Source organism: Eschrichtius robustus, chromosome X (assembly GCF_028021215.1).
Source record: "Eschrichtius robustus isolate mEscRob2 chromosome X, mEscRob2.pri, whole genome shotgun sequence".
NCBI lineage: Eukaryota > Metazoa > Chordata > Mammalia > Artiodactyla > Eschrichtiidae > Eschrichtius > Eschrichtius robustus.
Window position 1 is genome coordinate 43,253,168 of NC_090845.1, and position 17,124 is coordinate 43,270,291.

Consider the following 17,124-nt stretch of genomic DNA (forward strand, 5'->3'; position numbering starts at 1 on the left):
GATAAGTTGTCCTGCTTATCCACCACCAAGACACCTTGGGGATCTCCTTTGGTAGCACTGGCCACATTAGTTTAATGGCTAATTTCCTATTATACTGGGAGACTCATACTCTCTTATTCACTATTTTATCTCTTACATCTAGTATAAAGAATGCTACAGAGTGGTACCTAATAAATGTTTGTTGAATAAAATACATATTAAAGCAGGTTAAATATTTTCTGATGGCAAGATTATTTTCTAAGCGTAAAGAACCAGCATTCTGGAGAGAAGGGAACACAATAGAAGGTAGGGGTTAAGGCAGAACTGTTTCTCTCTTAGGGCAATTAGACCATAAGCCTTCATTCCCAGCAATATTTCTTAATGTTGTATCTCTAGCACTTTAGTTTTTTATTCAGTCAGCTGTTTTCTATTGACAGGACCTTCTAGGCTTAAGAACTAACTATACATAGATATTTTAAAGAAACCTATACTTTGTCCACCTCTAGGAAAGGAGAGTTTGGTGGGCAGACTCTAAAATGACCCCAGCCTCCTGATATTTACACCCTTGCATGATCCCCTGCCCTCAAGTACAGGTGGGACCTGCTTCTAACAAACAGAACACAGCAAAAGTGATGGGATATTGGGACTTCCCTGGTGGCACAGTGGTTAAGAATCCGCCTGTCATTGCAGTGGGCATGGGTTTGATTCCTGGTCCAGGAAGATCCCACATGCCATGGAGCAACTAAGCCCGTATGCTACAACTACTGAGCCTGTGCTCTAGAGCCTGCGAGCCACAACTACTGAGCCCACACACCCTAGAGCCCGCGCACCACAACTACTGAGCCCATGCACCACAACTACTGAAGCCCCCGCTCTGTAGGGCCCGTGTGCCGCAACTACTGAGCCCGTGTGCTGCAACTACTGAAGCCTGCATGCCTAGAGCCTGTGCTCCACAACAAGAGAAGCCACTGCAATGAGAAGCCTGCTCACTGCAATGAAGAGTAGCTCCCACTCACCGCAACTAGAGAAAGCCCGTGCGCAGCAATGAAAACCCAATGCAGCCAAAAAAAAGTGATGGGGTATCACTTTTGTGATTATGTTACATAAGATTGTAACTTCTGTCTTGCTAATTGACTCTCTGACTTGCTTGCTTTGGTAAAACAAACTGCCATATTTTGAGTTACCCAATGGAGAGGACTAGATGGCAAAGAACTGAAGACAGCCTCTGGCAAATAGCAAGCAAAGAATTGAGGTCCTCAGTACATCAGTCTTAGAGGAAATAAATCCTGCCAACAACTACATGGTCTTGGAAGCAGATCATTCTGCAGTCAAGCTTCCAGATGAGACCTCAGTCCTGGCTGACATCATGATGGCAGCCTTATAAGAGAGTCTGCATCAGAGAACCTAGCTAAGCCATGCCCAGATTCCTGACCCACTGAAATTGTGAGACAATAAATGTTCATTTTTTAAGGTGCTAAATTTGTAGTAAATTGTTATGCAGCAATAGATAATTAATACAGAGGGGTAGCTTATTTTTTGCATTTTCCTTTAGGCAAATAACTTTTGTAGCATTATATTCCATCTGTCAGTTTTGTTCTGGGATTCAATAGCAAGAAGAGAGAACAGTATCCAAAGTGATAAATAAATTTCAAGGCTAATAATATCAATAGCTATTAGCAGAACTGCTAGAATCTCAGTAAGAGAATGGAAATGTACGGTCACAGAAAAAGAAAGAAAGAAAAAAGAGGAATAGCAAAACTCTTCTTTATGGATCATAAAAGGAACCACCTGAAGACTTCAGTTTCAGGCCAAGAGGGTATAATGATGCCAGGATTTAACCTACACATTGAAACAACTAAAACATAGACTTGTCATATGAAATAGCAATTTGTAAGACACTGTACGTCAGAAAAAAAAAGGACTGTGATCTATGAGAGATGGAAAACAAAGAAAGTGAGCCCTACAATTTTCCCAGCTTACTGCTTTGAAGGATTTTCCAAGCCATGCTTCAGGAAGGGGAAATGCAAGCAGAGTCCAGGGATTTCCTGAATCAAAGAGACAAATCTGAGAGCCTGGGGACACCAAGGCAACTAAAGTTCTCATGAAAGAGTACTGAAGAGGAAATGACTGCCCACAAAACGTTCTGGAGATCTGCAGATGGTCCCCCTGAAGTATTCAGCTTAGTAATGATCAGTGTATATGTGTGAGGAAATTACCTGAAGCCAAGGAAGAAACCACCTAAAAGGATTAGAGACAACGTGCCAAGCCCTCACATAGGGCTGGTAATAGTGCCTGTTCCCACCATCCAAACTGAAAATTCTCAAAATTCACAGAGCATTGTTTTTTTTTTTTAAACATTGTCTTTTTTTTTTTTTTTGGGGGGGGGCTGCTTTGGGTCTTCGTTGCTGTGCGTGGGCTTTCTCTAGTTGTGGTGAGTAGGAGCTAATCTTTGTTGTGGTGTGCAGGCTTCTCACTGCAGTGGCTTCTCTTGTTGCAGAGCAGGAGCTCTATGCATGCAGGCTTCAGTAGTTGCAGCACGCGGGCTCAGTAGTTGCAGCACATGGGCCCTAGACCGCGCAGGCTTCAGTAGCTGTGGTGCGTGGGTGCTAAAGTGCAGGCTCAGTAGTTGTGGTGCATGGGCTTAGTTGCTTCATGGCATGTGGGATCTTCCCAGACCAGGGATCGAACCCATGTCCCCTGCATTGGCAGATGGATTCTTAACCACTGCACCACCAGGGAAGTCCCATAGAGCATTGGTTTAAGTATAGAGAGGGGTCTTGCCTCAGTAGTGGTGATTAGTCCTAGAGTGAACACATCTTTTGTTCTGACTATCAAATCTTAAAAGGAAGACCCAAAACAATCAAACAGTTTCCAAGTAACTTAACTGCATACCTGAACAAAGCTCAAAAATACTATTAGGATACAAAAATATCTGGCACATAAAGAGGTAAAATTCACAATATCTGGCATCAAATATAAAATTATCAAGAAAATATGACTCAAAATAAGGAGAAAATTCAATCTGTCAAAACTGACAGAGAAGAGACACAGATGTTAAGATAGTAGAAAAGGATATTAGAACAGCTTGTAACTGTATTCCATATGTTCAAAAAGAAAAGTGGCTATGTGAAAAATATTAAAAGGCCCAAATAAAACTTCTAGAGATGAAAATTATAATGTGTGAGACAAAAATAATATACTGGATGGGATTAATGTCAGATTAGAGACTGCAAAAGAAAAAAATAGTGAATTTGAAAACATAGCTATAAAAATTATCCAAATGCAACACAGAGAGAAAAAAAATATTTTTAAGGAAAAAAAGGAGGTAAAGAAGAAAACAACAGAGCATCATTTAGCTGTGACTTCAAGCGGCCTAATGTATGTGCAATTGGAGTCCCTGAGATGGGGAAGAAAAGTGGGGAGAGAAACATATTTGAAGAAATGATGGCCAAATTTTTCCAAATTTCCTGATCAAAGAAACTTAACAAACCCAGTCACAAGAAACATGAATAAAACTACACCAAACCACATCATAAACACATTTCTGAAAAACAATGAGAAAGGTAAAATCTTAAAAGCAGCAAGAAAAGGAAAAACATTATGTATAGAGAACCAATGATAAGGATTACAGCAAATTTCTCATCAAAAACTATGCAAGTGAGAAGACAGGAAGCAATATTTTTAAAGTACTAAAAGAAGAACAACTCTTAACCTCGAAATCTATATCCAGTGAAAATGTCTTTCAAAAACAAAGGAAAAATAATTTTCAGACATACAAATGATAAAACAACTCATGACCAGCAAACTCACACTACAAGAAATGTTAAAGAATATCCTTCAGACAGAAAGAAAACAGTATCAGATGGAAATATGGATCTATGCAAAGGAATGGTAAATACATGGAAAAACATATAAGATTTTTTTCTTATTTAAATCTCTTTAAAAATTGCTATTTAAAGAACAATAATAATAAATGGAGGTGGACTTTGTAACATATGTAAAAGAAAACTGTACGGCAATAATAGCACAAAAATTGGGAGGGGAAAAGTAGAAGCATAGTGTTGTAAGGTTCTTATACTCTAGGAGAAGCGGTACAGTGTCACTAGATGGTAGATCGTGATAAATTAAAGATGCATACTATTACCCTAAAGCAACCACTAAAATAACAAAAAAAAAGAAGTCTACCTACTAAGCTATTCAGGAAATAAAACACAACAATAAAAAATAAATACTCCAAAATAAGATAGAAAATAAGGAAAAGGGAACAAAGAGGAGATGGAACAAATGGTGGTAGCTTTAAACCCAACCATATCAATAATCACATTAAATGCTAAAAGTTTGAAACACCCCAATTAAAAAACAGAGATTGTGAGATTGAATTAAAAGGCAAAACCCAATTATATGCTGCCTATGAGAAATGAGCTTTAAATATAAAGTCACAAGTAGTAAAAGAACTGAAAAATATGTTCTATCATAACAATAAGCAAAAGAAAGCTAGAGTGGCTGTATTAATATCAAGGTAGATGTCAGAGCAAAGAATATTACCAGGGATAAAAAGAGTCATTTCAAAATGATACAGTGGTCAACTCATCAAAAGGACACAGCAATTCTAAATATGCACCTAATAACAGAGCTTTAAGATATTGATACATGAAGAAAAAACTAACAGAACTGCAAGGAGAAATAGACAAATCAACAATTATAGTCTGATATGTGAATACTTCTCTCTCAATAATTGATAGAACTAGTAGACAGAAATTTAGCAAGAATATAGTATACTTGATCAACATGATCAACTAACAACATGATTGGCATTTATAGAACATCCCACCCAACAATATCAAAATACACATTCTTTTCAATTGCAAATGAAACAGCTACCAAAATAAACTGTTTTCAGAGAAAAATACATTAAAACAAACAAAAGGAATTAAGTCATACAAAGTATGTTCTCTGACAACAATGGAATTAAATTAGTAATCAATAACAGAATAATATCTGGAAAATCCCCCAAATATTTGGAAACCAAATAATACACTTTTAAATAATCCATGAATCAAAGATGACATCAAAAGTGAAATTAGAAAATATTTTGAACTAAATTAAAATGAAGACATAACATATCAAAATTTGTGAGGTGTTACTTAAACAATACTTTGGGGAAATTCTTTAGCATTAACTCCTATATTTGAGAAAGAAGAATGGTTTCAAATCAATGACCTCAGCTTCTACCCAAAGAAACTAGAAAAAGAAGAAAAAATTAAGCTCAAAGTAAGTAGAAGAAAGGAAATAAATCAACAAAAACAAAAGCTGGCTGTTTGAGATGATCTAAATCTAAAATTTAAAAGACTGACCACACTAAGTATTGGTGAAGATGTGGAGCAACTATAACTCTCATACATTGGTGATCAGAATGTAAAATGGTACAAACACTTTGGAAAACCATTTGGCAGTTTTTTCAAAAGTTAAGCATGCACTTACTGTATGACACAGCCATTCCATTCTTAGGTATTTATCCAAGAGAAATGAAAGCATATGTCTATTCAAAGATTTGCACATGAATGTTCAAAGCAGCTTTATTTATAATAGCCAAACCAACCCAAGTCTCCATCAACCAATGAATGGATAAGCTGTGCATTCAACAGAATACTACCCAGCAATATAAAGGAATCAACTATTGATACAAGCAACAACATGGATGAAGCTCAAAATAATTATTTTGAGTGAAAGAAGCCAGAAAAAAAGAGTGCATGCTTTATGATTCCATTTTCATAAAACTTTAGAAAATGCAAACTAATATACTTTAGACTTTTGGGGGTGATGGATATGTTCATTGCCTTGATTGTGGTGATAGTTTCAAAGATATATATACATAAATTTCACAGATATATATATAAATTTTTACAAAATGATAAAATGTATATATACATTTTATCATTTTGTAAAAATTTATTAATTGCATGGTTAAATTATATGCAGTTTATTGTATGTCAATTATTCATCAGTAAAGTTTTTTTTAAAGAGAAGCCAAAAAATATTGGCATTGAACACTTGAATGGAAGACCAGATGGGGAAAAAAGAGCCTCTTGGTATGGGCATTCAACAAAGAAGATAAATATCCATCATTTATTGCAAAGGAGGTAAATTTTGAAACATTTACAGGTATGAAAAGGGGAAAAATATAAATTATATGTATAACATTGATTTTTACCAATGTAATTTATGTCAAGTATCATATTTTCCTTATTAAAAAAATAATCCACTGAAGTGTACATTCCTTATAAAGCTAACATGATGAACCCTACATGGAAAAGCACACCCTGCCTGTTACAAAATCCAGATTTACAAATGCATCACATTTTGCTCCTAAACAATCTGGAGATTTGTCTTCAATGCATAATTAGTTAGGAAGGGCAGTTTTGAAGGTACCTTCCTAAAGGACTAGTCAAATCTTTGAAACTGGGACAGATCAAACTCTTAGGCAGGGTTCTGTCTCACTGGTGCTAAATACTTTCCTCATAATATCCCTTCAGAATAATCATTATTGTCTCCATTTTGCAGATAAGAAAAACTGAGGCTCAAGAACAGTAATTTTCTCTGGCTCACTCAATTGCACCAGAGGGCATCATGAAGCTTTGTATTAGATAGGCTAGATTATAAAGTCTAGGATATTCACACAAAGAGCTCTCTACTCATGTTATCCTATTTAATGATGATAAAAATTCTGAGTGATTTTATCATTTCTGACTTACAGATGGGGAAACCAAGCCAGAAACGGATCAGTGCTGGTGAGTCAATGAAGAGCTGTGGGTGGATTACAAAGATGATAACGCCATAAACAAGCCCAACAGCCAGATGAGTTTCAGAAGCAGAAGAGATGGGGACCAAGGAGATGGTAGAGGTACCCAGGCTACAGATGGGGACCAAGGAGATGGTAGAGGTACGCAGGCTACAGTCCAGAGACAATTTGCCAGAAAAGATGATTTGGCTGTAGCTGCCTTTTATTTCCATTTAAGACCCTCGAGAGCATCCCACTCTATTTCTTAAGGGAACACTGTTGATTTCTGACAATGTTCTAATAGATTCATGGAGATGGATCTGTGATTGGGCCTGGACCAGCCTTCATGTCCTTCTCTGAGTCCTTTACTACAAAACAATCCTAAACCCCAGAACAGAGATACCTCTGTTTAGCATTTACTTCATCCATGTTATCCCATGGTAAATTATTTGTATGCAGGAATCCCAGGATCTTGGCTTTATTTAATTTTTTGTTCAAAGACAAGAAAAGATATAAAATTTTTGAAAAGAATATCCCAAGAGAATTTTACCTCAGCACTTCTTAATTTGGAAGATCAAAACCTTTACCTCCAAAATGATAAAGTCTGTAGTTACCAATGAGAATTGACAACATATTAAAGGGCATTGCCTATATAGAGTTCTCTTCACCTGAGAGGGATTTGAAACAAAAACTAAAGTTCTTTGGGTGCAGTTTTGTTGATCATTTTAAAAAATGCATGCCTATATTGTAGAAATTCAAATGATAAGAGAACCACTTTATAAAGCTGAAAACAATAATAATAGCAATTTTTTGAATGTCACTAAATGCCAAGAAGTTATATACATGCTCTTGATTAATCCTCACAATAATCAGGTAAAGTATGCATCATTATCTTCACTTGCAGGGAAGGACATGAGGTTCAGAAGGTCATATGACATCTTCAAGTCCACATGACTGATATATATCAGAATAAGGATTCAAACCCAGCTTTGTTTGGCTCCAATCCCCATATCTCACTACCACCCTGGTACTGGGGGAAAGAGCTACTTCTGCTCTATTTCCACTTTCCTGATTAGACATGTTTCAGAGGATGTGAACTGGTCAGTGTATGGCTGAAACAATAGGAAATTCTCTGGTTAGAAAAGATCATCAAATGCTGCATGGCTTTAGGAGGAACCACTTGGCTTTGGGCGTCCATCTTTCCTTGTCTCCAAATTAGGTCTAATGGTGGATATTGTGGAAATATGGGCATTGAAATTGGTTCATGTCATTTCAGGAAGATGCATGTTGGACTGATCCACCTATACAAGTGTCAAAGGTCCCTCTCAGAACCCTGGTGAAGTGCCTGGGGTTTTGCCATTTGTTCACAGACTTAGCATCAATATTTATTAAATTCTTTATGTGGATTATCTCATTTCAGCCTCATGTAATTTGACAAGATGGCAGTGTTTCTGATGAGCAACAGGGCAGAGAGCGGTTGAGTGATTTGCCTAAAGTCACATAGGTAGAAATTATAAAACCAAGATTCAAACTAGGTCAGTCTGACTTCAAAATCTACCCCCAGACATCATGGCAGTGTTGCTGAAAGCATGGTTGTTTTCGGAATTACACAGCAGGGCCATCTGTCAAGGGGAAGGGGGTGCGTAATCACACAGATTCTTGGGCACCACTCAGACCCACAGCAATAACATTCAATCAGCTGCACTTGAAAGTGTGAAGACCATGATGCTCTTCACTGAAGCCCTGTTCCTTGCCTGAGCATCTCAGAAGTGCCTGCTCGTGCCTCTCCTCCCCCACTGCTGCTCACACACACACCTGCTGGTCACTCTCTGCTGGCTCCCTATGTTGCTGTCAGCTCTGGGCACAAACCCTGTCACCCTTCCCATCTTATATGCGTTCTCCCCCAGCTGTCATCAGGACCCAGCCCCTTACTGTCAGTACCATGTCCCCAAGACATGGCAAGCACAGTCCTGTGAAACTAAGGACTGCACATCTCAGAGAGTAAGGTTGACTGGGTGTTGGATTGTTTAGAGCTGCTGGGGCCGATATGCTTGGGCACCAGAGCCCCGGAAAGAAGAATCGCAGTGAGCTCTGGTACCAGGCACTGTGATCAACGCTGAGTATATGGATCAACACGATTCCATATAATCCCCCCCTCAGCCACACCAAAAGGTGGGTTTCATTATATCCAGGAGGAGAGCCATGAGGTAAAAGAGGTGAAATAATCTCCCAGCATCACATGCGGTGTCTGATATCTTCCATTTGCCTCTCCAGATCCACTCCCCCACTTGTTCTCTGTCCCAAAGTCTGAATGGTCCCTTTGCCCAACTAGGTTCAACCAATGGGTGTCCTGGCAGGCTATGGGAGGGAAGGAGGAGAATGAGGTCAGGGTAGTTATTCCCTGGCTTCCTCCCTGCAGGGTCCTTTTAGGCTGTTTGCAGCCCTCAACTGAAGGTCACAGTTCCTGTCAGATGCCCCTCTCTGGGTTATTGTAACCACTCCCTTCTCATTCTTTCAGGCCCAGGAGTAGTAACAGCCACGCCATGAGTGCACTATCCCATGTGGTTCTCCTATACCCTTCCCACACCTGTGCAAATTGTTCTTTTTTTAAGCTTTCCTGAAATCATCCTACTTTGAGTGTGCCTGGGACCCTGACTGACACACATGGTTATGGAGTCATGGAGGTAGGATTGGAACCCAGACCTAGTCTGGCTCCAAAGCCCGTATTTTTACCACTACCCTGTTCTAATACTTTGACTCCTAACCAGAGAAGATCCAAAGAAAACACCACACATCTTGCTCATTCATTTCAATTCAACATTCACAGAACATCGGCTGTGTGTTAGGAATCATCTGAAATCACAGACAAGTTGCTAAACCTTTCTGAGCCCACTTTATCCATTTCTATGAAGTATGAATAGAATTATCTACCTAAATTGTAAGATTGTTCTTAGGCTAATATAATATTCTTTATAAACATGACAGGAAAAGAATGCTACTCATTTTTCAGTCAGAACTTTCTACAATACCTGATTCATAGTAGGACTCCAGTAAATGTTATTTGAATGATTGAGTACCTGGATGGATGGATGGATGGATGGATGGATGGATGTACAGACGGACAGAATATGGTTGGGTTTTGTATTTAGACATGCTAGAGATGTGTAATGTATGTATTAACTTCCTCTTCCATTGGACTTTGAGCATTCAAAGGGCAAAAGGCTTCCCCACTCCTGTGTGGGGCACTTCTCTTTCCACTTTAAGACTAAGAAGGCTGGGAAACGAGATGAAGTCCGAATCTGCTACACTGGCCCAAGGATCATCTTCCTGAAAATGAATGGACCAAGTCTGTACTTATGCAAAAACTTTACATCAATTTTAAAACCATCCATGGAACTTTTGCAGATACTTGGAGAAAGACTCAAAATGTGCTCAAACACTCAATAACTTCCAACACAGCATTTTAATGAATTACGGTAAATGCAAATTGATCAGGAGCATATGGATTTCATTTATTCTTAAGGACGTGCATTTAAACATTTAAGGAGAAAATGTGTCTTTTGAAACATATTCTGGACTATGTCCAGTGTAGCACATTTAAAACAAATTTTCAGATTTTAGATGTATCCAGATCTCTGGTATGCTCACTCGGGCGTTATCAAGAGATGCAGATGGAAAGTTATTTTTATTTTTAAAATGACATTCTCAAAAAGAGCTAGGAATTGGAGTCCTGGCCTGACCATTTAACGTGTGGCCTTGGCAAAGCCTCTTACCTCTCTGAGACTGTTTCACACTTGTGAAAACCGTATAATACCTTGTGCACTTCACCTGCTTTTTGTGCGGATCAAACGAGATGGTTTATGTCAGAATCTGGTGGCTGGGGACTTCCCTGGTGGTGCAGTGGTTAAGAATCCACCTGCCATTGCAGGGGACACGGGTTCGAGCCCTGGTCCGGGAAGATCCCACATGCCGCAGAGCAACTAAGCCCGTGCGCCACAACTACTCAGTCTGTGCTCTACAGCCTGCGAGCCACAACTACTGAGCCCACGTGCTGCAACCACTGAAGCCCGACTGCCTAGAGCCCGTGCTCCGCAACAAGAGAAGCCACTGCAATGAGAAGCCCATGCACCGCAACGAAGAGTAGCCCCCGCTCGCCGCAACCAGAGAAAGCCTGCACACAGCAACAAAGACCCAACACAGCCATAAATAAATAAATAAATAAATAAATAAATAAATAAATAAATAAATAAATAAATAAAAGAATCTGGTGGCTGGTAAAGTGCTACAGAAATTAAACAATTATTTGCTGCCATGCACACAGTAGACACTTTATAAATACTTGCTTTTCTCATAAATATTGATTTTAATTATGAAACAAATGACTTCCCTTTTCTTTGTATTTCCCTTCTATCATCACACACTCAGTTTAGAGTTCACTTAACTCTCACCTACTTGGCTGAACTACACAGGGATGCTTGTTGCTGGTTTTTGACATTAGTTTCTCAGATTCCCAGATTCCCTGGAAGGAGCACTGATCAAGCTTTATTCAATTAACACAAAGAACTTCCACTTTTATCCTTCTAGTATTGCTTATTAAAATATATTCTACTGATAATTTTGCTGATCAGCTCTGGCCCAGGGCAGGATAAACTGTGCCTGCCCCAAACTGCACCAACTTATTCAAGGGCATTTGTGTGGTACAACGTTGATTTATCTTTGCTGTTCCAGTAGCTGAGTCCTTTGACCTAGAGTAATCTCAGGTGTGGAAGGCAGCCATTCAGAAATTCCGGAAGCTGTTATCTCTAGGATACTTTGTTCCTCAACCCCAAAGACAAAATTTTTGTTTTGGGTTATTTTTCTTTTGCTTGAATCTCTGCTGCATCTGGACTCTTTCAGAGAGACATTTTTTAACTTTTTATTTTAAATTTAGATAGAGATAATTTTAGATATAGAGAAATGTTGCAAAAATAGTAAAAAGAATCCCCATGTGTTCTTCACCCAGCTTCCACTAATGTTAACATCTTACATAACAATAGTACAACTACCAAAACCAAGATATTGATGTTGGCACAGTAGTATTGACTGAACTACACACTTTATTTTTATTTCACCAGTTTTTCCACCAATGAACATTTTCTGTTCCGGGATACAAATGGGTATTCCAAATTTCATTTAGTCATCATGTCGCCTTCGTCTCCTCCAGTCTGTGACATTTCTTCACTCTTTCTTGTCTTTCATGGCCTTACCACTTTTGAAAAGTACCAGTCAGTTATTTTGTGTAATGTCCCCCAAATTGGATTACTGTGATGTTTTCTCATGATTATACTAAGGATATGCATTTTTGTCAAGAGTATCACAGAAGTGATGCTATACCTTTCTCAGTACATCATATCAGAGGATCTTATGACTGGTGATGTTAACCTTGATCACTTGATTAAGGTATTATCCGCTGAGTTTCTTTACTGTAAAATTATTATTTTCTCTTTGTAGTTAATAAATATCTTGGGAGAGATACTTTTAAGGTACAGAAATATCCTGTTTCTCCTCAAACAGTTGTTGACTAATTCTGGCATTCGTTAGTGGGTATCTTGCTTGCAACAATTATTACTGCAGTCTTCTAATAGTGATTTTGTATTTCCTTTATACCTTCTACATATATTAATTGTAATTCTTCTGTAAGGAAGAGTTATCTTTTTCCCCTATTCATTTATTTATTCAATCAATCATTTATTTACATCAGTCTGGACACATGAGTATTTATTTTATCCTGTGGTTTATGATTCAATACTATTGTTATTCATTTTGTTGCTCAAATTGCTCCATCTTTGGCCATTAGGAGCTTTTTCAGGTTGGTCTCCATGCTCTTTTGACAAGTCCCATACTTTTTAAAGAACTTCCTTATTTCCTGGCACACAAGATGCTCCAAGTTCATCTTGTGTTTTCCTTTTCTCAGCTCTGGAATCAACCACTTCTACAAGAAGCCCTGGTTCTTTTTATTGAAGAATGATGTTTTAGAAACCAAGATCTGTGTGCTAAGGTGTTTGACTGCTTATAGGCACCCCCCCTTCTCTCTCTCTCTCTCTCTCTCTCTCTCTCTCTCTCTCTATATATATATATATATATATATATATATATATATATATATATATATATATATATATATATATATATATATATATATATAAATTGACTATAAATGTTCACATTTAGAGTCAATTGATTTTCAACAAGGGTGCCAAGACAAGTCAATGGGGAAAAATAATCTTTGTAAAACAGTCTTATAGTCCCTCAAAAAGCTAAACACAGACTTACCATTTGACCCAGCAATTCCACTCCTGGTTACATACCCAAGAGAAATGAAAATCTATGTACATATAAAAACTTGAATGTTCATAGCAACAATATTGCTTAATTTTGATACCTTAGAAGATTTTAGAGAAATCTTTCTGTGATTGATTTCTAGTTCAATTCCATTATCATCAGAGAACACAGTTTGTATGATTTCTTTAATATTAAACATGCTCTTTGATTTTTGACACAGAATATGTTCTACTTGGGGGAAGTGTACTTGAAAAAAATGTGGATTCTGTTCTTACTGGTTTGCATTCTCTATATATGGCATTTAGGTCAAGTTGTTTGATAGTGTTCTTCAGTTCTTCTGTGCTCTTACTGTCTATGTACTTGTTCTACCAATTACTGACAGACTAGTATTGAGGTGTCCAACCATAATTGTAGTTTTGTCTATTTCTCCTTTCAGCTCTATCAGTTTTTGCTTCATGTATTCTGAAACTCTGTTGTTAGGTGTATGTCCATATAAAATTGCTATGTCTTCTTAAAGAATTTATTCCTTTATTATGTGATGTCCTTCTTTATCTCTGATAATATTCCTTGTTCTGGATTTTACTTTGTCTGATAATACTATAGCTACCCAGCTTCTTTATTTATAGTGTTTGCATCAGACATCTTTTCCATCTTTTTATTTTAACTTACCTATCTTTCTATTTTAAGTGGATTTATTGTTGCAGCATATAGTTCTTATTTTTTTGCCTTCTCTTGTATTCATTGCATATTTTTTATTTATTTATTTATTTATTTATTTATGGCTGCGTTGGGTCTTTGTTGCTGCGCGCGGGCTTTCTCCAGTTGCGGCAAGCGAGGTCTACTCGTTGCGGTGTGCAGGCTTCTCACTGCGCTGGCCCCTCCTGCTGCGGAGCACGAGCTCCAGGCACACGGGCTTCAGTAGTTGTGGCACACAGGCTCAGTAGTTGTGGCTCACGGACTCCAGAGCACAGGCTCAGCAGTTGTGGCGCACGGGCTTAGTTGCTCCGTGGCATGTGGGATCCTCCCGGCGCAGGGCTCGAACCCGTGTCCCCTGCACCGGCAGGCGGATTCTTAACCACTGCACCACCAGGGAAGTCCCTCATTGCATATTTTTATTGAGCTTTTTGTTATTCCATTTTATCTCCACCTTTGTTTAAAAACTTATTATTTATACTTTATAAAAATCATTGTGTTATTCTAGGGCTTACAGTGTATATCACCAGTTAAACAGAATCTATCTTCAAATAATATAATATCACTACATGTGCAGTGTACAGACCTTAGTGGGCTCCCAATTCCTCTCTCCCATTCTTTATTCCATATTGTCATACATTCAACTTTTACATATTATGCCATAAATATAATTTTGCTTTAATTAGTTAGTTTTATTTTAGAACAATTTAAGGTAAGAAGAAAACAAATTTTATTTTACCTTAATTTATTCCATTTCAAGTGCTCTTCATCTCTTTGTGTCTAAGTTTTTACCTGGTATCACATTCCTTCTGCCTGAAGAAGTTTCTTTAACTTTTCTGGTAAAATTGTTCTGATGTTTTGTTTGTCAGAGAGAGTGTTTATTTCTCCTTCATTTTTGAAAGGTATTTTTGTGGACTTTAGAAATTCTGGGTTGAAAGAGTTGCTTTTCTTTCAGCACTTTAAAGTTGTCACTCATTGTCTTCTGGTTTGTGTGGTTTCTGACAAGAAGTCTATGGTAATTCTTATCCTTCTTCCTCTGTATGTAATGTGTCTTTTTTCCTCTGGATGCCTCAAGATTTTCTCTTTGTATTTCATTTTAAGCAGTTTAATTATTTTATGCCTAGGTGGGTGTGCTGGGGGTGGGGGTTGGATTTGGGTTTTCAGTATCTATCTTTCTTGGTATTCTCAGTCCCTTGGTTCTGTGTTTCAAAGTTCTCAGCCTCTTCGTTTTGCGTTTCAAAATTCTCAGCCATTAATTCTTCAAATATTTCTTCTGTCCCATTCTCTTTCTCTTTTCTTTCTGGGATTCCAATTGTGTGTATGTTAGACTATCTAATGTTGTTCCACAGTTCTTGGATGCTCTGTTCTACTTTTTTTTTTTTCACTCATGTTTCTATATGTGTTTCAGTTTTGATCATCTCTATTGACCTAGCTTCAAGTTCACTGTTTCTTTCCTTGGGTGTGTCAAGTCTCCTAATGAGTCAGTCAAAGGTATTCTTCACCTCTGTTACAGTGTTTTTCATTTTATTCTTTCTTATAGTTTTGGTCTCTCTTTGAAAATTTCCCACCTGATTATGCATGTTGTCCACCTTTTCCACTGGGGCCTTCAGCATGTTACTCATGGCTATTTTAATTCCATGTCAGATAGTTCCAACATCTGTGTTATCTCTGAATCTTGTTCTGTTGATTTCTTTGTCTCTTGGATGTGTTTTATTTTTTTCTTTCCTTTTGTATGCCTCATAATGTTAAGTTGAATCCCAGACATCTTGTGTAGCAGAGACCAAAGTAAGTAGTTTTGATGCCTGGAAATGGGCATGCTTTTTCTTTTGCTAAGCCTTTAATGTGGAGGTTTGAGAATCTAGTAAGGAGTTGAGCTGGGCTGGAGGTTTGTTGTTGCTCTAGTTTGTTGTTGCTTTAGTGTACCCTCAATGCACCCCAGACTTCAAATTCCTATAGCAATACCTTATGTTTAGACTGGAGACTGGTTTGCTAAAGAGACTTTTTTCAATGTCACATTAGCTTTAGATTTTCTTTTTAAACTGTGACCATCTCTACAGTCTTGCAACTCTTCTGGCACTATTCCACTATTACTTGTTACTTGACACTTGTTAGATGGTTGTAAGGAAGCATGGCAGCAGGGTATCTATTGTTCTGATTAAACAGTTTTAAGCAGGCCCCATGCCCCTGGATCTCTGCCTCTTCCACAGTGGCTGCTACTCCTCTCCCACAGGCCTTCACCAAGAAGGATGCTTTCTCAGAACTCTTAGCAAGTGGAGTCCATGCAGAAAATTTTTCTTATATCTGCAGCCCCCAGGGTCTCCACACTCTCTCATCAGTCCACACTCAGCCTCCACTGCTTCTAGGTGAAGTTTTCATACCAGTGTTTAGGAACTTCTGCCCCGGGTAAAAAAGAAAGTGCTTACATCCTGTCTCCAGGATGCCCATCTCCCCTTTGATTTCAGGCTAGTTGGTTACCCTGCTACTCAGCTCTCTCAAGAAAATTCATGTACATGCAATTTGGCTAGCCTTCTTTATTACAAAGCTGGGAATGACTCACTCCAGCTTTCTAAATCTCTGTATGGAAATCAGAAATCCCTCGGGGAGATGTTCAAAAGCAATTTTTAACTATCTTCATAACAAAGAGGTTACTCTACCAAGGCCATAGAGCAGTAGCTCCAATGGCATGGCATACAAATAATTGTTCAGATCAGTCTGCTATGAAACAGAAGACGAAGAAAGGAAAATGATATTGAACATTTATATCCTGAGGAAAGCATTATAGCATTTTCTCATCTACCCCTTAAGCCTGCACAAACTTCCCCATGTCTCTAGGCCCTTCCATGACCAACCACTCAATAAAAAGAAGGTCAGAATTTGATTTAATTAAAAATTCATACTGTGTTTGTGCGTTTTATTTAGTCCATTGCATTCTGAATTCTGTCTGTTTCTTCTTCTAATCCCAAGGCAAGTAGAGAAGCAGTCCTTAAATAATTAATAGTAATAAGTCAACAAGAGCTGCTTGGGTGTCTTTCACCACCATACCTGCAAACAGCTGCAGTTATGGACCCAGCCTACACTCACTTCATCCATCCAGCAGTCAAAGCCAGACTCTCACTTTAGTTACAGGTTAAATGTTCTTCCTATAAACTTGTGTGATCTCATGGTGGTTTCCAAACCTGGTTACACATCAAAATTATTTAGTGAGCCCACAACAGAGATTCTGATATAGTATATCTTGGGCAAGGAGTCTGTGTTTTAAACAAGTTCTCCAGGTGATTCCGACACAACTGGTTTGTCTTTGGAACCAAAGAAGTTGCGGATACACTCTGGATCCTTAGTTCTTGATCCCTTAG